Source organism: Mesoplodon mirus (genome assembly GCF_964341445.2).
Source record: "Mesoplodon mirus genome assembly, chromosome: 8".
Classification (NCBI taxonomy): domain Eukaryota; kingdom Metazoa; phylum Chordata; class Mammalia; order Artiodactyla; family Ziphiidae; genus Mesoplodon; species Mesoplodon mirus.
The window spans coordinates 43482487-43506186 of NC_138984.1; positions in this window are offsets into that span (position 1 = coordinate 43482487).

The window sequence follows — 23700 nt, forward strand, 5'->3', positions numbered from 1 at the left end:
ACTTATTAAAATAAAAGAGCATCCCTGCAGTAAGTGCCTTGCCTGCTGACATCCAGCTGAGGAATGATGCCAATAGGTTTTCAGCTTTGATTGTACGAGTCAGCTTGGCTGGAGCCGCCAGCCCCCAAACAGTCCCTACAGAGGCTGGAGCACAAAGAAAGGGCACAGGATGAGGGCGGGGGGTACATAGCAAGGCTATCTATGCTTACAGTTAAGGGAGACACTTTCACAAATTGGGGGCCAAAAACTGAATATGCTATCGCAGGCCACTTACTGTGCTTAGTGAAAATCTGTGATTTAGGATTACTTTTTTTTACATTCAAGAAGAGGAGCTAGGCGGATAGAATGGTGGGATCTCTCAGAGAAAGATACTGACTGTAGCCCACCAGAGACACAGGGACAACACCATCATGAACCAACATCAAGGTAACAGAAAGACTTGAATTCCCTCGAGGACCTCTCACCTCAAAACTTTTTTTCCAAAACTAAAATTCAAGCAGTAAATATAATATGTTAAGGATGAGATGCCCCCACCCCCTTCAGCCTTTCTCCCGTTTCCCTGGATGTGAAGCAGCAAATGTAGGTTTCTGTGATTCTGTGCAAGGAAAATTGGAGCAGATACGGTCTCAGCTGGGCTGGGAATATGATAAATATTTTCATGGACTGCTGAGTCTCAGTAATTGAATACTTTAATGAAACGTGAGCTCCCTCCTTGTAACTTCTAACACCCATTTAACCCTTACAACTTTGTTTGGGCAATTTTTTAAACAAATGAATGTTTGATCCTGAAGAATCTTTTCTTTTTATTTTCAAACAGACGACCCAGTAGTAAATTGATAATGGCTCCTAATAGAGAAAGAACCATTGCTTTTTCCCAATGCCTTTAGACTCACTAATAAAGAGAATTTCTTTCCTATATCCACTCAAAATGAATTTATCATTAATTAAACATCAGGCACTAAGGAAATGCCCACTAGAACTTTCACACTTCTCTCCCACCATCCTAGCCTACCAGTTCCTCTGCTAACATACCAGGAAGAAAGATGTCTCTTCCTATTGTACCTAGACAAATCAGTGTACAGGGAAGTGATTTATCATTCATGAAAAGCAATCAGATTGCTTGGGGCTGACAGCTGTTCCCAAAATGCAGCTGAGAAACAGACCTTTGGCAAAGTGTAAAATTTGGAACAAAATCATATTACTGTACTTCAGCTGGCAATAAAAGAGGCTGACAGTGAGCTTAATAAACAAAATACCATGCAGCCCAAAATGTATTAGCTAATCTACATTTATGAACAAAAAAATGATCACTTTCCCCATTTTTTGTAAGTTACTTCCAGTCAAACAAATCACCTAGGAAAAGTAAAATACTCGCTTTAAAATATGTTTTTTTAAGATTTAGGCAAATTTTTGGTAAAGACTTTTTTTTTCACACAATTCATTATGGGAAATGGACCAGGAAAAAAACTGATGAAACCTATATAGAGGGACACAGCTTTTACTAGAAAAGGAAGAATTCCAGTATATTCTGGCCTCCAAGCCATAATGGATTTCATTTCCCTTGTTGAGAATGCTTTCTCATCTCTCTCTGCCTGTCTAACTGTCCTTCCAAACAAAATACAGATCCTCATCCAACCTCCAAAATGCTACAATTCTGAGATGATTTTCCTAACCGCTCTGGCCCTCGGTGTTCTCACCTTCCTTTGAAGTCTTGGATCATTTCTTTCAGCAGCCCACCACCCTGTCCTCCTTCCCCTGTGTCCCCTCATCTCTCTAACCTCTTTCTTTCCCCATCCCACTCCCCATTCAATTACATTGAAGCCTTTGCCCTATCCAAAGCAAACTGTGTCTTCTTCATACCTCCACGTTTCTTTAAACACTGATTCTTTGGCAAAGAAATGTCCTTCACCCCTTCTTCCTACCCAATCATACTGCTTTGAGACTAGTTCAAATGTCCATTTCTTCCTTCATTCAGTAAACATTTAATGAGCTTCGATGAGGAGGTCTGCTCTGAACTAATGGCTAGGGGTTAAGATATGAAGAAGACACAACCTCCATTTTAAAGACGCCCACATATTCTTAGTATAAAAAACCCAAATCCTTAACCTCTTTTAATATCACCATGTCATGCAGCCTCTGACTCTCACTAGCTTCACCATCTGTCACTCCTCCCTTACATCCATGGGCTCCAGCCACATCAGCTTTCTCTCATATTCTCAAACTCTACGCTCCCTCCAACTGCAGGACTTTACACATGCCATTTCCTACTGTCATGCGTTCATCTTTGACTGTATAACTCCTGCTCTGCTCTACTTCTCAGCCCTCACATTCTTCTCTTAGGAATATCTTCTTCAAGCCTTTGGAAAGGTCCAGTTCTCTTCTTAAGTACTCTTACAGCACCATGTAAGTCTTCAAAACCATCTGGCAGTTTTAATTTTACAATTGTGTATTTGCTTCTTTGTTTAATGCCTGCTTCTTCCATAAGGCTATAAGCCACATTGAGCATAAACTTTGTGTCAGTTTACCAGTAAATCCTCAGGACCTATAACACTGTCTGTACATATTAACGTTCAATAGATATTTGTGGAATAAGTGACCCAAAAAAATGGATATGTGAAATAAAAAGTCCAGTGGGCAAGGTAACAACAAAGCCCTTTATCATGCAATAGAATGTATGATGGAGGGGAGCCGAGGATGATACAAGAGCCCTGAGAAGGGCCTGATCTAACAGGGTCCATGGATCATTTTTATGGAAACAATTTCTTCTATCAGACAGATGGTCAGAAGTCAGACTGAAATCAAGGGGTGAACAGGAAATGACACAGTAGACACAGTAAGTGAAGGCTCTTCTTTCAAGAAGTTTAGATGTTGGATGGCTAGAGGGAAAAATCTATAATGGAAAGGATGATTTTTTTTTATGAGAGACTGAAAAATATGTATGTGCTGATGGAACAGTTAGAGAGATGAAGAAGAGATTGGATAATTACCGATTCTAGATTCCTAAAGATCTGGAGGGAATAGGAAGTGAAACAGCGGTAAGAGGAACTATCCATAGCAGGCAGAGGGACCTCTTTTTTATTAGGTAGGAGACAGGGATGTTAAGATGTACAGGAGTTCAACATTCATTCAACAAATATTTATTGAGCATGTACATGTAAGGGGAGTAGAGTATGTCTGCAGAGGGAGTGGAATGGGATTCAAGGATAAAGAGGGTAAGCCTTATTGAGAAGGTGACAACTAAGCAAAGACATAAAAAAGAAAACTGGGTTTGCCATGAAAACATCTGGGAGAAGAGTGATTCGGGTAAAGAAATCAGCTGGTTTAAAGGCTCTGAGGTAGGAACATGCCTAGCATTTAGAAAGACCAGAAGTCGACGGTGTTGCATACTAATGGTTTCTAAATTTTCTTTGTGAAGCAAAGAAAGTTATCCACTGACAGAGGAGCTGAGGCTGGGTTGAGAAGAACAGTAAAAGTTTGTATTAGCTGCTACTGAGAATAGAAGAGGGAACTTACATGGGATGTGTAAAAGGACTTCTGGCAGTACTGAAGACTGGAGAACAAAGTCTAAAGTTCATGTATCTACATGGGCACTCCATAGTCCAGTCCTAAGAGCTAAGAAGGAAAAAAGGTGAGCTGATCCAAAGAGAGGACAAAATCCCAAGAAACTGGTGAGACAACGATTCCTGTGATGGACTGTGGAGTTGGAAAATAAGTGATGACCAAAATAGAAAAGATGCACTCAGTAAAATGGAGAAAACCTTCTTGCTTCACAAGATCTGCCTAAGAGCTAGTCCCTCCCTCTCGTGCTTCCATAGCAAGTTCCACGTACATCAATCGCCATATTAATTATGTCGTACTAGCTTATGATCACATGTAAGAACACTTTACTCTCCTTTGGATCTCTCCCACAGCTTTGCCCGATGCCTGATCAAGATTAGGCACTTAGTATGCATTCACTGACTTAAATAGTTAATTAAATAATATATCATTTATGTTCTGCTATCTTTTATAATTATTTTTCTCTCCATGTATATGATCTGTCTTCTCCACTGTATTATGTAGGTTAAGAAGAGGAATCATGCCTGTACTTCTTTGTTTCCCTAGGAGGGTGCCCTAGAAATAGAAGAAACTCAATAATTTTTGTTATTGCTGTTGAAGGGGGAAAAATGATTAAGACAGTATAAAGTAAGGTCAATTTCTGGAGTTCTCTCTCCCTGAAGCAGTCATAAACTTGTAGTTGAGTAATTGTGAAGTTTTTGAGACGACAGCAGAAAAATGATGTAATCAGAAGAACTGCAGTGACAAGTGTTGAAAAAGATGATCCTGTAGATAAATGGCTCCTTGTGTCTCCAACATCACCAAGTACTTCTAGAAAATTATTTCCCAGGATAGAACCATCCCTGGGGTTAAGAAGGGCATTTTACAAAATCATCATAGCTTGATGGAACTACCCTTCAGGACAATGATTTTCCAATCGTTGTATGAATATCCTCAGGGGAATTGAGGGTGATTCTGTAGATATAAGGAGCCCCAGGGTAAACAATGGTGTATTTCTAAAATATTACTAGATGTCAAATTAAAACATATTATTAACATAGAAGAAATGCAGCTATATTATGAGCTAGAACATAAATTTTGAGTGAATTTTAATGATATATATGTAATTCTGTAAGCTCATTTGGCCTCTCCTAGACCTACTGCATAATACTGGGATCAGAGTTGGAGGGCAGGAGGTGGTATTCACTTTCCTTAACTATTCTAGCACTTCATTAGGTGAGTTTGGGAACTATTGTATTATCATTACCAGATTCTTACTGGTTTTATTCAACATCAAGCAACTTCTTAAGTCAACTGAATTTTTAAGTGTGTATTACCACCAGAGACAAAGTGCCCTGTGAAGATGACTTTCTACTCCCAGGCCAAGCATATCCCTTTCAATAAGCACATAAATTGTTTTCCAGATACAATACGATCTTATGTGAGTACAGGCAGTGCAAATCAAATAAACACAAAACATTTCATTTACTTGTCCCCCAAAAAACTTTAACTAAAATAATTATTTTGTTAACCCAGTGTAGAGCCAGCCCTACATCCACAAATTCACCAAACTGGAAAAAGAATGGCTAGATTCCATGCTTCAGCATGAATACTGCAATGGTATTAACCCAAGTTTTTAGTAGGCTTTTTCTCCCCTTCATACACTAATTTTCTACTTCTGTTTTCATGGTCTTTCAGTAAATGTGCCCTCTACCGTAATCTTAAATTGTACTTAGCACTAGGTATATATAAATTATAAATTAAAATATAAATAGAAAAGTTGAATCTTTGAGGTAGAGAATAAAAGGGAACATGGACAGTATCTTCTTCACAAACCATCCATGGCCACCCTTCAAAACTCTTCCATCCACAAGCCCCAGGAGAAGAGGATTCGTACAGGCAGAAGTGTACCTTCTAACGTGGTTTTACCCGCTCAGAGAAAAAAATGCATAAAGAAAACAAAAAGAGATTTACAATGTTATTTTTTATGCAACAAACTCCACCAAAAGCCAAGAGTAAAGAATAAAGGGTACCTGGGGATAACTTCTTAAAAACTTATAATTAATTTATTGTATTTACTCTCAGACTCCTGCTTTCTCCCTAAACTATTTACATCTTTAAAATTCAATATTCAAACATATATGTGGATTTTATCTAAAGTAAATTAAATTTAGATGAGTTTGCATTTATGTTTCTTTAACCCACTTATATATTTATTATTTGATCATCAAAACATTAGCTAATGATTTCCAAGGATTGGAGTGTACAAGGAGGCTTTTTATGACTCTCATGAAGTTTTGTGTTTTTTTTTTTTACTGTCTTGATTATTTGAATGTTACTCATTTTAATCAAATCACTTAATTCAATTGCCAAATGAGTTATTTTTATGGAAAGAGCTAAAATGTATTTAAAGGAAACCACACACACACACAATGAACTTAAAATTTTTTCTCATTGGTCTTAATATGTAAACAATTTAAAGCCAATTTGGTGTTGGTTTAGATATTTTTCAATCAGCAGGATAAACTAAATTATTCAACAACAAATACCCGGAAAGTTTTCCCTCTGCATAATTACCCGGGTTAAGCAATCAAGGCACACAGTCCCAGAGATCTCCTACCCAATTTACACTAAGATTTGGTTTCAGAAACTCTGCTTCCTTTCATACTTTTTCTCTCTCAAAAGCCCACAGCATATTTTTCAAGGATTTTCACTGCCAACTGCCTTTCCTTATTCTTAAAGTACACTTCTTCATGGAGTACTTACTAGTATTTTTCCTCAATTATCTTTCCCTATTTCAGGTTTACCTAGAGGGGTTTACTACCAGGTATCCTTCTTCCTAGACAAGCACAACATAATCCTAACAGCTGCCCCAACGGTCTCGAAAAAGCCCAAGGTGTTAGGAAAGTGCCTGTGTGTGCTCAGTATAATCTGAGTTTCAATCTTTGGCTTTGATTCTACGCTCTCTACACAGCACCAGATAGAAAGAGACAGGTAGAAAGTCCCTGTTTAAGCTAACCTCCTCTATGTAATTTCACTTGAATTATTTTAAATTGGATTTCTACTTTAACATGCATTTGCATATTTATTATTGGGCTCAGAAGTAAACTGTTGTAACTGCCTCTGAACTCTCTTTAGTCATCAGCAAGGAAAGAGTAAAATACAATTCGATTTTTACACAGATGAACTTATTTGTGTTTATTAAAACATAATCTGAAATGGATGCAAAAGATTCCCAGAATTAGGAATCATATCTTGAGTATAAAGCCTAACTCCTGTTTACAGGTAGGTGCCATGTGCCAGTTTAAATCTCACTCAGCCTTTTCTGCTCCCAGCCTAACATGAGCAGACCTTGGTCAGTAGAGTCCAAGACAGGAAATGTAATTGTCCCTCCTTTCCTCTACTGTATTCATGACAAAGATAGGACATGGACACCTTGGTGGGGGGGGGGGCGCGTGGTGGTCCCAGAGATGTGCAGAGTCCAAGGAGACCAGCGGAGAAGCCAAGTGAGACCAAGAGGGAAAAACAAGTTTTTCCCATCCTTCCCTTCCTGCACCAACACATATAGTACCTACTATGCCTTGTGCTTAATGGAGGTGTTCGATAAATGTCAAATTAGCAAAATAAGCAGGCAGGTAAAAGCAGAGCCACTCTTAGGCCCAGGTAAGAGGAACCCCAACCTTAAAGGATGCCACACTCAACAGGGGTCCCACTCAGGCTGTCCTTTAGCTGCATCTCTCCCCTTGGGGTCAAGAGGACATGCCTACTGGGAGCCTGTACCCATCTCCCACACCGACCATGCTCTGGGAGTGGAAGACCTTCAAATTCCCTGCCTAAATAACCCTGAGCCAGTTCCTGCCTAGGCCTCCCCCCAGGGCCTGCCCTCCCAAGGGCTAACCAAACTGGTGTGCACACTTCCAGGGTGGCCAAGGGGCAGCTGACTGGCAGGAGTGGGGGAGTGGCCTTGGACAGAGACTGGACCTGCAAGCTCTATAACATGCATGTATGGGAGGCCCCTCTAAGAGCTGGAGGAGCAAGAGGTGGGAAAAGAAAAAGCAGCAGCTGGGTGCAGGGTACCAGGAGTGGACGGACTCTCCCAGAACTACCATATTCTAACTCAAAATTCTGAAGAGTCTGAGAATTCTAAATTTGAACACTTCTCCCTCATTACAAGGGTATATTTGTCAATGTAGGAGGAGAGAAAATACTTTAACAGCTTGTAAGTTTGTTTTACAATTTTTAAATACTTAAGACATATAGTAGATAGACTTCATTTGTACCCTTGCCCCAGGCTCCATGAATGTTAGAAGGAGGTTCTCCTATGCAGGAGAGGGAAAGAAAGAGGTGGGAGGAAGAAGGGTAGAAAGCAGGAGAGAAAGAGGTAACAATGAGCTGCTTACCAGACAAGGATTAGGTATATTATCTTGATAGACTGTACTCAGTGCCCAGTAAAATGCCTGGAATATTTCAGGTGTTTAATATAAATTTAGTGAATGGACAATCAATCAATAATGAGGAAACCAGGCTAACTTTGCTGCAGTCACAGTTATGACCAAACTAGGGATAACAAACCTTTCCAATATGCCAACTACTATTCAGGCATCTGATCTCAACCTCAAGAATGGAAAAGACAAAATTGGTAACTAATCTGTTGTACATATGCATAGAACTCTCCTGACAGATCCACAAAGCCTGTCACCAGGGAATGAATTGACCCCCAGAGAAACATCCTCACATCTTAGGTTTCAGGCAGACCAAATAATCAAAACAAACAAGAAGGCCAGCTTCAGGACTTCTGAAATTGTACCCAGGCAAGATGAAAACCTTAAATTTGGCAAGGACAATGAAGCTAAAGAAGGAGTCAGATGTTAGAAGATTTCAAAGGGAAAACTGACGTGATCACTGAACGTGGCTAGTAACATTGCTAATTCAGATATACTGGCTTAAACACTTAAAAATTCTGTTTTTGTACACAAGCATAATTGAGTTAGAAAGCGTGTTCATCTTTCTCTCCTCCTATCTCCTATACCCCACCTCCATTTATGTACACAGTGGTTCTCAATCCTGCTCCTCCAACCTAGAATCATTTGGAAGCATTTAAAAAACACCAGTGCCTGGGCCCCACCTATAAAAATTCTGATTAAACTGAGAATAGGGCCTGGGAATTGGTAGTTTTTTAAATTGTTCCAGGCTATTCCACAATGTAATCTAGGATCAGAACTACTGAGCCCCAGGGAGTACAGCTATTTGGTTCATTAACCTGATAACGGCATTCTCTACCTGGGGGAAAAAAAAAAGTCTAGAAAGGAGTGAAGATTCTCTGAGGAGGTGACCTGAAAAGTACCAATCCAAGAGGATGGCTATTACTACAACATAGAGATTTGGTTTCCAGTTATATCTCCTTGCTTTCATCATTGAAATAATTCATTTGGTGCTTGAATGACTTACTTCCAAATTTTTCAAAATCACTGATTTGTATTTCAATTTTCCAGAATAGTAACTATCCCTTCATATTTAGACTCATCTGAATGTTCAATGATATTCTCAATTCTCTGAGCCATACTCATAGTAAGAATGATTAACAGATGTTGAATAATATCACCCTTCTCTGCAGATTAAAAACTTCAGTGAGCATAAGAAGCTGGAGGGTGTTTGATAAAATTCACATTCTAAGCTCCACCCAGAGTTCACATTCAGTAAATCTGCCAAGGGACTTAGAGATTTGCATTTTTAACAAGTTCTTCAGATGATTCTGCTATTGGTGATTAGTAGGCAACCCTTTGTAGAAGTACTGCTCTCGGGGGCACCGGGATCAATGGATAATCGCTAGACATGGAAGATTTTTTCACTTTCTACCACACTCGAGCATTTTGTAAGGCAATGGCACAGACATTCCAGTTCTACCACTCATAGGAAATGGATTACAAATAGATTGAATTCCCTTACTCTTGATAATCTTAGGAAATACCACCTGTTTCAGAGTCTATGTTATATTCAAACCAACTTGTGAAATCCTGGTAAACTGACTCAATTTTATGTGAAATCCTTGAGCTGATTCCTTACCTTATTATCTTTTAATATAGGACACAATACAAGTTAATTAATGATAATCACACATATGTCAAAAAGTTTTGAGCTCAGCTTACAATGATATCTTGACAGTCATGCAGGATTCCACTGTCATTTCCTTATATTTAAGGGCTTTTCCTCAATTATAGAGGGTAAATACCAAACTTGGTAAGGTACTATTTGATCTTCCTAAAGCCATATGGGTTGCTTCCCAATCTCTTGGTTCTTTTACATTGTTGAGAATTAGCTGCCTGATGACTTTTTTCCACTCATTTCCCATGTATCAATGCAAACTGATACAATTTAGGCTTGCTATCTTGCAGAAAACTGTCCTTCATGATTTCTCAGAAGCAAATGCTGACAGCTGTACAGTGACATCTGCAAGTGTTAAGTGTGTCCTAGGTTCAAATAGCACTTCATGATTTTTTTCACTTAACTCTGTACAACAATTCTATGAGGTAGGTAACATTATCTCCATTTTACAGGTATGGAGAGCAAGACTCAGAGGTCTTCTTTTCCCAAGGTCACTCAGTAAGTAAGCAGTTAAACTGAAACTAGATTCTGGGTGTTCTGAATATTCATCCAATTCTCCTTCCACTGCATTACACTGCCAATCATCTGGTCCTGCTAGTTCCACTGTACCCAGACATTCCAGGTACTCTTTAATTACCTCTTTCCCAGTCCTAGGTGGCCGGCCAATCTCCTCTCACAGCTGAGACTCGTTCTAGCCAAGTATTCATATTTACATAAAAGGCAAAAATGAAAACTACATTAAAATCTCCTACCATTTCACTGTCCTCTATCATTACCTTTCCCTTTCCTGTCTATCTAAGGGTGGTATTTTCCTGGTCATCCTCTTTTGTCTATTACATTCATCATCTCTAAGTATTAGAATTGGCCACAACTGTGTGGTTGGCAGCATGCTAGGTGCTACTGTGGTCACACAACAAAATGACAGTCTCAGAGTGCCAAACACACACTGGCAATGGCTGATAACAGGAGGGGAAGGAGATGTGTGCAGGAGGAGTTGGGCCAAAATTAACTCATAGAAGTGTGTGCTTTGACAAGGTCCAGGTGCAGAATGGATGGCTAGGAGGCAGAGGTAGGAGATTCTGCTCTCCTAGTCCCCAAAGCCTGGCTGCTACTCTGTACCATTCCTAGGAGTGGAGATAGAGGTTCACAAATGTGATTACTACATGCACTGCCAACCAACAGACAGTAATGGCTGCTGAGATAGGCACCCACTCTGGGCTTCTTGGGGAAAGTCCTCTCTGGTTCACCTCGGATACCTTGCAATCAGTCTTCCCCTCACATCACCAGCTATCTACCATAATGTTAACCATTGTTGGACTGTATTTTGCGTCCAATTGTTCAAGTTCATTTGTAGCAAGACCTCAACATTTGAAGACGGTTACAATTTTAGCCAATATAAACTATTTAATCAATAAATAGTTACTGTGCATCCATGATATATGTTAAAGTCACGGTGCTCAGGGTAAAGGAACAGATGACAAGACACAGATGGTTCCTGTGATCATGGAGCTGACATTCTAGCTATCTCAGAATTCTAGTTATCATATGCAGAGAAACTTTCACATAATTGTTTCATCCACTTCCCATCAGTGTATAGTACAGAATCCTATGTCTAGGGAAGTGGAATTTTTACTTTAATATTCCAGCGCCCAGAGAGTCTGTTTTAATGGGTGTTGGGGGAAAACCTGAGCATTGACGTTATTTGAAAACTCCCCCAGATGACTAAGTATGTCACAAGGGTTGAGAACCAGCTTTGTTCCAGTGTTTCCTGCCTCTGCTGGGTCCTAAGAATCACATGGGGATATGATTAAACCTAGGCCCCAGACCGACTATATCAGAATAAGAGGGCTGGGAGTCTGTATTTTAACAAGCATTCCTGTAATGTTTATAACAGGATCAATGTGGGAAATGCTGATTTTCTTGTCAAAAATAAAATAAAACTTGTCAATTGAAATGTGAATCAATCCATCATAAACTCTAATTTTTAAGTTAAAGTTTAAAAATTTGTAATCAGCTTTTCATTATTAATGAGCCAGAATTTGCCTTTATAATAAATATTATACCACTGTTTTAGGAAATGTCAGAATGAAGTGGAATTAAAATAAATATGGCCCTATATGTTGCTGGCCTTTAAAGAGCCAAATAAAAATGGACTTTGTCCTGGCATTAACACAATTACAAATCAGTTTGTTAAAATATGTTTGGATTTAGAACATCTGATTTCTTGATCACAAACTAACCTAAACATTCCTTATTAAATGAAATTTAGTTGTAACTGGAAATATCTGAAGAAAAGCAGTCATCCAGAAAATTAAGATCAACCAAAAACAGATGGCATCTATGAAATAGGGTGTTGAATTCTCTGTTATGTCAAGTAAAAAAATAAAACAAAATCTGTGTTAGAAGACAGTCCTTCTGAAATTTATATGTCTTCTCTGGAATGCATATATATATTTTTAATAACCCAGACTTTTTAAATAGTAGCAGGCCTTTCATGTTTCCCTCTAAGGCGTCTGTCATTTGAAAATAAAGTTCCAAGAAGCATGGTTTTTGGAGGAAATATATTTTCATGTCACAAATCAGCTAGGACTTCTTAGAGCCCATTACATAATACTACATTTCCATTTACATCCATTAGAAAGAAAGCATCTTTTTTGTTTTCTTACTATAGCCTTTTAAAGAACTTTATTTTCACCCTAGTGCTACTTTTGGAGAAAAACTTTTCCCAATTATGATGCATAAGGGGAAAAAGCATGTTCTCAAGTCTCAGCTGACTAAGCCATCTAGACTCCCAGAAAAAGGCAAGGAGAATAAATGACACTGGCAAGGGAACCAAATGGTTTTGCTGATGACAAAAATAACAGATACTATCCTAGGGCAGCAAACACAATAAAGCAAATGGTTGCTGCTGTAGAGCTTTTTCATCATTCATTTCCACTACAACTTTCTATCTTTCAGATATACTGAGTAACCCAGAATTTTTCATTTACCAATGCAGAAAACCTCTTTCTAGGGCACTGGAATGTGAAAGGCATGAATAAAGATGAAGAAATGGGCATTTTCATTTTGACTGGAGCTAAGTAGTTTAAAAAATGATAATAGGATTGAAAATGTATTTAATAAAAAATTGTGCTGTGAATAATAAATCAGGTATTGTAATTCTGACATTAAATCATTTTCTAGAATATCTGTTTTTCAGTAGAATATGAGCTCAAAACTAAGAACTAGAAAATACATTAGACATTTTTCTATCCTGAATGACATTTTTTCTTCTTTGTAGAAAAAATAAAGGGCAAAACCATGTCCTAAATTGATATTTATGGATAATGCTTTGTATGGTTTTAAAATTAAATGTATTGTGAAATGCTTTACAAATATTAATTCATTAATCACCACTAAATTCCTTTGTAGATTACAGCAAAAATGCTATTAAAAGAAGCCATACCCTTGTCCCGTCTTCCAAATGGCTTTATTATACTGGGCTCTACAGTGAAGAGCTGTATATTTCATGATTATTCAAGTTCCTAGGAAGAATTTGGTCTTTTCCTGACTAATGATACCATTTGGTTCCAAACATCTGATTTCCAAGTTACAGAATAAATGATTCACAGTATGGATTTGTTCCAACATAACTTGCTCTCAAACATTTGTTGACATCTCACTGAAATCTAATGATGTGGAAAGTTACTCATGTTATATTATTAAATAAAATAGCAATTTATCAAATATTACATGGTACCAAAACGTATAAATATATACCTATAGCTACAGCTGTTGATATGTCTGAAAAGAATTATAGTTGCTTCATGCTTGTTTCCACAATGAACATGGCTCACTATTGTAATTTAAACGTATTTATTCATGGTATATATTGGTGAGATATGTATCTGGTGAGATAAGAGATAAAGAAGGTAGTCAAGATTATCACACTTAATTGTATTTAAATAAATTCTTAAATAAACAAAATATCAAGACCACAAAACTGGAGTTAGATTTGTCATCAGAATTTCCAAGACCCTGATTAAGTCTTTCCCCCTCTGCTCACTCAGCACCTAGGCTCCTTCATCTCCTCGCAAACATCTGAGACCACCCAGTGCCCTCTGGATGTGTGCTGGACAGCTGGGAGTGCCCAAGGTTTACCATCTTTCCCACAACATGGGCAAAACAAACCTAGATCCCAGCCTCAAGGAGTTTAGAAGAAAAGAGAAGCCATGTTCACAAATAACCAGAAAAACAACACAGGATAAGTTCCTTAAAGAGAATAAAACCATGGTGTTATGAAACTTTAACACCTTCTTCCTATGTGTTTGATTCCACTGCCCACCCCTTCCGCCTTGGATACCTTCACTGTCTCTTCTTTTACACCTTCAGTCTCTGCAAGCTCCTGACCTCAATTGTGACACCCTCTCTAGTTTTGTTCCGCTTTCTCCCCTCTTGAAATTTCTTTCAAGAAATTTCTGTCTAAGCTTTCTCAAAATAAATATGCACTGTCTTTTTCTCTTTTATTTTACCCCTAGTGACTAGAATACCAACACAAGAACCGGAACATACTGCCTGGGGATTGTTTTCTTTGTAGGGTTTTACACTCACTCCCACCAATTTCCTCCACGACGAGGGTAACTTCAGAAATATAACTCAATCATTGCTAAACGTTCTAGTACATTTAAGCTGGTCATAACATATCTTCATGATGTTTATATTCATCGACCCAAAATAATGAAAAACTTTGAGGCCTGTTTGCTGAGGGAGGGGTTGAGAAGAGAAATGGGAGAGGGCCTGTAATTTCAGGTAACGTTTTGAGTTAAGAGAATAGTATAAACTGACTATTGTGAAAATACTGAGCCATGCAACTTGTTCAATTATGTAAGTTTAACAGAAGATTCTCTTTTTTGGGTTTTGTTTTTTACCGTAAAAACCTCTAAAGGGGTGGTCAGTTTTTAGATGAAAGGTCGGAGGAAGAAAAGCATGACAAGGTGAGATATAAAGAAGACAAGGAAAGAAAAAAAAACCATCAAGGAATTTGTAAAATAAGGCCTTATAGCATTTCCACCTTCATTTATGACGTGAAAAAAAGTAGAAGGGACGTTCAGGTAAAAGGGCTCCTAGCTTAGCCCCACCCCAGGCCCTCCGCAAGGCTCTCCTCTCCCGAACGCTGAAGGGTCTGTGCCGCAGTCGAGTAAGCACTTCATTAGGCTCGTCCCCAGAGTCAAGGCTTCCGCCTTCACAGACACAACACCGGCTCCCACAGAGACGCGACCGCTCGCTGCACCGGAGCCCGGGAGACACCGGCCTCAGCCCGCCCCACGCCAGCTTCTCCCGCCCGGACCACATCCCCGCGCGACCCTCTGCGATGCTCGGCCCCGGAGGTCGGGGAGAAGGGGTTATCCGTGGTGTTTGGGGCAAGAGTGGAACCCAGAAGCTACCTTGGGATGTGAGGACGCCACCGCGAGGCTGCTCCCCGCAGGCCCCGCAGGACTCGACGCCTCCCCGCCCTCCGGGCCGCGCTCGTCCCGGAAACCCCGGCATCCGGCCGCCGCCCGAGACGGCTCCCGCGGCTTTGTACTCACCCTGCCCTCGAAGTCCGTCTCTACAGCCCTCACGTCGGCCAGGCGCTCCCCAGAACTCAATAAGGGATGAGGCTCGGCCTGAGGGCCAACGGCCTAGTCGACCGGCTGCCTGCACCGTGGGGAGGAGGGAAGAGGCATTATCGACGGCAGCTGCACTCCACCCAACTCGGCGCAGGCACAGGCGTAGGCGTAGTATCGCCGGCCTCTGGGCCCGTTTTATCCCTTTGCAACAGGGCTTGGAGCTGCCCTCCCAAGTGTTTTTAATCTGCACAGAGCTGCAGTAAACAGTGTCCTTCTGGGCCCATGCCCCATATCCCAGAGACAAACTAAGCCTCCTCCCTTTGAAGAGTCAGTCGGGACCCTACCTCCTGAATAGCCTCTAGCGCTTCTCATTTCTTTCCCCACGGAAATTGCATGTGGCAAAGCGTGCAAAACAGCAGATGTGGAGGGAAAAGCGTGAGGAAGGAAGAGCGGTTGGTAACAACCAGTATTTCCCAAGCAGGGTCTGAGTTCTAAGTTCGTACTAGAATGTGTCTGAGTCTGTTTGACAGAGCTAAATATAGTGTGTTCACCACGTTTCTTCCTCTGCCAATTGCAGGAGATGGCTTGGTTGCTCTTCACTTCCACGGCCTTCTTTATGCTGATACGGGGCATTTGTTGAAGAGAAAAAACCAAGAGGGCAGACAGCTGCAGACCAAGGAAAGGCATCCACCTGGAAGCTGAAGGAGGCAGTAGGGGAAGGGCAGAGGAGCTGGCAAACCTAGGAGGAGGTGGGGTTCTGACCATTTAGGAGAGCGAACAGAGTTAGGGCCGGGGGAGTGCTGTAGCCTGTGGAGAATGGGAATGTTTGCCAGGTGCCATGCAACGTAATTCCAGTTTGCTGTCTCTTCAAAGTACTTCAGGAAAAGCGTACAGGAACTTTATAATTTACTTGGGTTTCTTTTAGATTTGACAGAAACAGAAAGACCTAGCTCTAATTCAGCATTTGGTACACGTGCGATGTCAGGGTTAGTGAGGGGTGTGAGGAGTGAGAGTAGGCAAAGGAGAAAGATAAGACCCAACAGAATATGGTCCTTGAGTCTCCAGAGCTTTAAGAATACTCTATTTGGGAGATATACCCCTACATTTGCTAGACATTTATTGCTGCCAATTTTTCCCCACTAACAAGAAAATGTTCTACAGTGTCACAGTAATCTATTTAAAAACCAGAGAACCGTGAAAATTCTGCACAAAAATCCCAGACCCATGACGAAACAAACAGAAATGCTGCTGTACCTACATCCTTTAAAAGTTATCGATGTTCATTATAAAATATTAAATGACTGAGTAAATATTAGCACACATTCTATTGTTTTTTTTAATTTCAGTGGAGTTAGGGACTAAAGGGGCAGCAGAAATTCTGTTTCACTGGTGTGAATCACTCATTCTGTCCTAAGTACACTCCTACGTAATCAAGTTTAACATACTACTCTGTATCACCTGTTTGGGGGAAAAAAAACTTTTAATAAGCCACAAATCTAAATTCTAAAAATTAATGTTTTATATTAAAAATGTTATCATACTACAAAAAAATAAATTCATTCTGGGATTAAGGAATTATGGAAATGCAAAGAAACCCAAGAGAGAAACAGAGACTGAGAGATAAATAATTTTTTAAATAGATACCATGAATCTTTTGGCTCATTTTACTCACTAGAGAATTTTGTTCTACTTGACCCTAATTTTACCCTGATCAGAGGAACTAGAGTTTGACTCAGCTGCACTTATGCTGTATCATCATTCAATAGTAATACCCAATGTTAATAGGACACAACCTACACATGTGCAGCTGAACTTGGCCTTTCTCTGATTCATTAAGCTCATCTGTTACCAGATTTTAACTTCACAAATCCAGAACTTTCAGTATCTCTTGCCAAAAGAATTCATATGGACACCAATCTGTCCAGCAGTTCTTCTGCAGGATATGTCTGCATAATACCCTCTGTTCACTGTAAAGCTTTATTCCTCTGGAAGCTGAAGGTCTTCTGAATCATTATGAACATGTCTGCTGAATGACCTCTCCTTTAGGGTTTTGATTCTTCCCACAATCATCTCCTTCGATCTTTCACTATGATTTCGAATCCTCTACTAATCCTAGGAAATGGAGAAATATGGTCAGGCCATATGTTTCTTTACTGGAAAAAAAGTATTTGATGAGGTAAGCCTATTTTCATTCTACTTAGTACAGGTGGAAAAAATCATGATTGTATTATTTATTTTATCTTCATGTGTCCTGTTTAGCCTTGAAAAGACAAAAGGGAGAGGTTCCTCCAAGTTTTACCTATTCAGCCACTCACTTTCCAGGATCCTTCATCAGGAAAGCAATTGTATTGGGTAAAAGATTGGAGTCAATGCTAGACACAAGAAAAGGCAAAATGTGGGCCTAGCTAAATAAACAATCCTAGACAAGGTATATTAGGGTGCTAGAGGAGGTGGTTAGAGATGAAAAGGAATTCAAAGCTAAACAAGTTTTGGGTCCACAGAGACCATACAATGCTCTGAAGCCAGATGAATGTGATATAACCTGTTGTTTCCTTCTTGCTTGGTTGTCCAGAAGCTGATAATTATTTATTTATTGTTGACTCACCATAAATATCTCTGTATAATCTCCCTTCCCAGGTGCACAGGGTGTGTGGTAGTAGCCACTGGTGGAAACTGCTGTGGGTCAGGGAGGCCAGAACTGATACTGGGATATGAAACTTAATGCTCTTAATTGTAATTCAGGAAGCCATCAGGCAAAGGCAGCACTCACTCTCTGGGGTTGTGATCTGAGTACCAGAAACCAAAATGTGAATGTTAATAAATATGGAACTACAAAGACCTCCTGTATTGAGCAGAGCACAGAAGGTAGAAGAAATGTGAGTCCTCAATTCAATATGGTGCCAGTAGCTTCTAGTGTGAGCATTCTGGAAGCAATTAAAGATGCTAATATGGTAAAGCCTCAGTTATGAGATACTAATAATTTTCCCCTACCTTACATGGGATTTTTGATCATCTCTGCCATGCTCTACTAGAAAGCAAGGGGAACTTCCATGCACACCATTGAAAACTTCCACACACACAGTTGGCAACTTGCAGCACCTGGCAGCTCCTGTTGGCTCTCACAATGTGCCCCTGCAGGTCCTCATTTACCTATTGTTTGAACAGTTCTCCCCTCCTAGTGGCAAGCTTCCTGAAGGTTCCAATATCTCCATTTTTCCTTAATCTTTTTTTACATTATTCAAATTACTTAATTTTTTTCTTCCAGTTTCATTGCGATATAATTAACATACAACACTACATTAGTTTAAGGTATACAGCATAATGATTTGACTGACATACTTCATGAAATGGTTACCACAGTAAGTTTTGTGAACATCCATCATTTCATATAGATACAAAATAAAAGAAAAAAAAATTTCTTGTGATGAGAACTCAGGATTTACTGTCTTAACTTTCGTATATAACACTCAGCAGCATCAAGTATATTAGTCATGTTGTACATTACATCCCTAGTACTTATAACTGGAAGTTTGTACCTTCTGATTACCTTCATCCAGCTCCCCCTCCCCCCCACTCTCCTGCCTCGTTCCAGAACTTTTTAAAACCCTTTGTTATGGACCTTACCAAAAAGTCAATATTTTCACATTAATGACATATATACACTACCATGTGTAAAATAGATAGCTAGCGGGAACATGCTATAAAGCACAGGAAGCTCAGCGCGGTGCTCTGTTGACGACCTAGATGGGTGGGATGGGGGGGTGAGGTGGGAGGGAGGTCCAAGAGGGAAGGGATATAGGTATACATATAGCTGATTCACTTCATTGTACAGCAGAAACTAACACAACATTGTAAAGCAATTATACTCCAATAAAAAATAAAATAAAATAACCCCCAAAAAAATAATAGTAGACTTGACTCTCCCCAGATAAGTTTTGACAGTTTTCCTCTCCACTACTAGTTTATGGATATCCACAGAAATGTATTTACAATTACCTTTAAGCTAAAGTCACATGACTACTATTGGGCCCTAGAATAAATATTTACTACTGATGAGGATATGGGATGCTCTAAGCCCAGAACTTGCAGACTATGAAGCCATGATCTGGGCAGCACTATTTTGGACTGAATAAGGTCATTGATGATTAATGCAATAATAATAGCAAATATCTGCATGATGTTTTTTATTTTATAAAATACTTCTACAATACTCAGTATGTCAACTAAACCTCCATTACTAAAGTTGTGGAGCAGAAATTCTTATTTCCTATTTAGGATGGGGAAATTAAGACCCTGGGAGATTATGTGACTTGCTCGGGTAATTGTTTCAACAAGTTTTGTCAGAGCAGTGACTCAGAACCAGGACATATGACTCCAAATCAAATGTTCATTCAGCCATTATATGCTGGTGGCCTTTTCCTGTCTTGAACCTACATGAGAATTAAAGTCACAAACAAAAGGGCGCTAACCATTTTCTGGCATTACTGAGCAGCTGAATGTCACTGTTGATGCTTTCGGTCTTACATCTTTATAGTTGTTTCATAACTGTCTGGTCTTTATATCTCCTAAATGTTTTTCATATATAATAAATGTTAGAGACAGTGGTTGGTCATTGTCATTTCACTTCTTAATGATTTGATGGAGAATGTACAAGTGGCCTGTGTATACTTGATTCAGAAGTCAGCTTGAAGCAGTGAGTCACTACAAAAATAAGCATTTAGCCAATATATTCATTCATTTTAGGCAAGGATGCTACTTTATCATTTACCCCTTCTTCTTTGGAGCTGATAAAGTAATGGATGACTCTTTTGACTGCTAGTCATCATGAAAGAGGGATATGTTATTGCTTTTTACAGTAATCAGAGCTATGGTTATGTTGGAGGGAAGATGGATAAACTCTCTACCCCAGAAGCCCCAAACAGGTCTCTGGGACTGTCTCCTTTTATGTTTGTTTAAAACAGTTAAGAATGATGTCAGGTCACCCTTTGAGAAGGGCAGGATGCAAATGCTTTGTTTTACATCAAACTTGTGTGCTCGGAGCTCGTATTAACTCCAGCTTCTTTCAGCGCAAAATAAAACGGAATATATTGAGTATACACAGAATAGTCCTCCACCAGTTCCTCTCACTTTTGTGCATGTCCTAAACTCCTCCAAAACATCTTTCCTCCAGACTAGATGAGATGGTATCATTCTTTTTAAATATAAAGACTTCTTTTCAATGTTAAAAAAAAAGTCTAGATTCAAAAACAATAATTGTAATTAATTGTAATTGTTATCTACTGAACAAGAAAATACAAAATAAAAAAAGGCTTCAGTGAATTAAATAATAGGTTTAAAAAGAAAACTTTGTTTTATTCACCATGGTATTCTGAATACACTTTTGAAAAAAGCAGTATGTGTATGCAAGACATATTTATGTTTCATCTACACATGACTTTACAGTCATCCTCCCACCCATGCATCCCTCCCACAACTGATCTAGAATTATTGTTTCCCAGATTGTTCCATGGTCAGAGTAGTCTCCATAGCTCAATCTTCTCTTCAGGTAGAGAGATCAGCCTTTAGGCAAGAGCAAGGAGCTGGTATGAATTCATCCATCCCTTCAGCAGACATTTTAGTACCTCCTAAGTGCCATGCTAGATCTAGGTGGTGTGATTTCTGGGGATGCCCCTCCACCCACCCACTCATGTCTGAAATTGTGCTAGTCAGAACTGCATTCCTTTCTTATCAACCTCAGATCTCTCAACATTCAGATTTCTCTGAGAAAGATAATACTACTGAGTTGCTGCTTGCTTCTCAATCCTAGCTACACAGTAAAATCACCTAGAGGACTTTTTTTAAAAACTGCCAATGTCTGGGTCCAATCCCAAGCCAGTTAAATGAGACCATGTAGGGGAGGAGAACCCAGAAACTGTTTTTTGTTGCATTTTTTTATTTTGTTAAGTTTCCAGATGATCTAATATGTTGCCAGGTAAAAACTATTGGTTTCTCAATGTTCCTAAGGACCTAAAGGAGAACAGCAGCAACAGGAATGATGTGATGAAATGTCTCTGAACGTGAACCTGCCGTGGAGTCTGGATCAGCAGGCAGGATAGACAAGGAACAAGTCCTGATGACAAATTTCTTCAACCTCATAACTCTGCCCTCGACTTGTCCTGACCCACTCTCTTATCTTGAACATGTTACTTAGAATGTTTTCATCCAAAAGACTTTTCGTTTGGCTGAACCCCATGTCTTCATTCTTTTAACACACACTAATATTTATTGAGCACCTACTGAGTGCCAGGCACAAGGCAAAGTTCTGCCCTCATAGAATTTACATTCTAACTGGGGAGAAGGGCAATAAAACAATGAATTTAACATCCATTTTGTACCTCTGGTTCTTATCTCTTTTCTTTTATTTGCTGGCATCTTCCAGGTACTTGATATTACTCTGATCAACTGTAAATGGTTCTCATATTGGATTCTTTTCTATGTCATTATGCAGAGGTATCACGTGGGTTTTTTAAAGAGAATTTATAATTACACTCCATAAATCTATGTCTGAGATGAATAACTTCCATCCTACCCTTAGAAAATTAAAGTACTTTGGTTTTAAAATGTTTCTGTCTCCAGGTAAAATACAGAATTGGGGCAGAATTTAAAGTCAGGAGACCCAAATTCAAATTCTGACTCTGTCTTACTTGGCTATGTGCCCTCAGACCAGATACTTAACCTCCTTAGGTCTCAACATTCTCACTTGTGAAGTAAGGATAATAATATGAAAATCAAATGAGAAATAAACACATACTATTAACAGAGATCCACACAGAACACACATGTAAGACCAGTGACCAAGAGTGAACTGGCCCAGGGGCCAAGACCACCCTCCCTAGCCCTTCCACCTCCATAATCAAAGGTGAAGACAGATTTTCAGAAACTCCCTCCTTCTTCACCACCAAACACATGTTCTCACCACCATTATCTGTCTTGACAACTATCTCATTTTTTCATTTATCCTAATTTATGTCAGCCACCACAAACCCTCCTAGAATCCCTCTTATCTCCCACACTCTAATCCTTTTAAAACTCTTTACATATCCTATTCTTTCATCTTCTCTCTCCCTTCCACCACTCCCGAAAACCCATCCATGGTGCTTTCTGAAATTCATGTCCATTATTTCCAAAATAACTAGTATTAATTATCAATAGATTTGCTGCATACCAAATAACTCCAAAAATTAGTGACTTAAAATAAAAACAATCATTTACTATATAGCATAGTTTTTGCAGATTGGAAATCAGGTAATGACTTGGTTAGACACTTTTAGCTTGGAGTCTCTCACAAGGCTGCAGTCATCTGAAAGTTTGGGGAGGAAGAATCTGCTTTCAATGTAGTTCACACATACTGGCAAGTTGGTGGTAGTTATTGGGGGGAAGCCTCTTTTCCTCTCCACAAGGACCTCTTGACAGGGCTGCTTGAGTGTCCTCATGGCCTGGTGGCTGGATTCACCAAGAACCAGTAATCTAAGAGAGCAAAGCAGAAGCTGCAGTATGACCTTGCCTCAGAAATTACACGTCATCACTTCTGCAGTATTCTATTGGTCACACAGCTCAGCTGATTCAGTAAGGGAAGGGACTAAAACATGGCTTACATACCAGGGGGTGAGGATCACTGGGTATCATCTTGGTGACTGGCTGCCATACCTCTATTTTCACAAACATTCTTTGAACACTACCTTCACTTTCTTGCTCTCATCAAAACCTGACTTTCCCCTGAGAATACCCTATCAGCCTTCCAATTAGAGACTGCTTTTCCTTTTGTAGCCTTCAGATCTTCGGGCCTGGAGATGAGTAGGTGTCATCCTTGCTCCTCATGGCTTTCAGAAACTTCTCCCTCCATCTTCCCTAAAAATGCCAACTTGAATCTCACATCATCATATATCACACATTGATTCATGACTCTGCTATCTCCTCATCTCTTTAGATTCTAGCTCCTGACTCACAGTTGTACTATCCAGTGCTACTCCTGCCTTCATTCTTGAACCTATGGACACACAAGTAGATCATCATGCCTGCACCCTGGTCTCTCAATTCCTTGAAATTTTCTCTTCTTTTCTCTTCTCTTCTCTTCTCCATTGATCATGTCAACAGCCTCTAATTCTATGGTCATAGCCCTAAGACCATGTTATTAGCAATAAATGCAACCCTTCTTTTTTTTTTTTTTTTTTTTTTTTTTGCGGTACGTGGGCCTCTCGCTGTTGTGGCCTCTCCCGTTGCAGAGCACAGGCTCCGGACGTGCAGGCTCAGCGGCCATGGCTCACGGGCCCAGCTGCTCCGCGGCACGTTGGATCTTCCCGGACCAGGGCACGAACCCATGTCCCCTGCATCGGCAGGTGGATTCTCAACCACTGCGCCACCAGGGAAGCCCAATGCAACCCTTCTTAATGTTAAATTCATGCCTTCCACCCTCTGACCACCACCTCCAATCTTT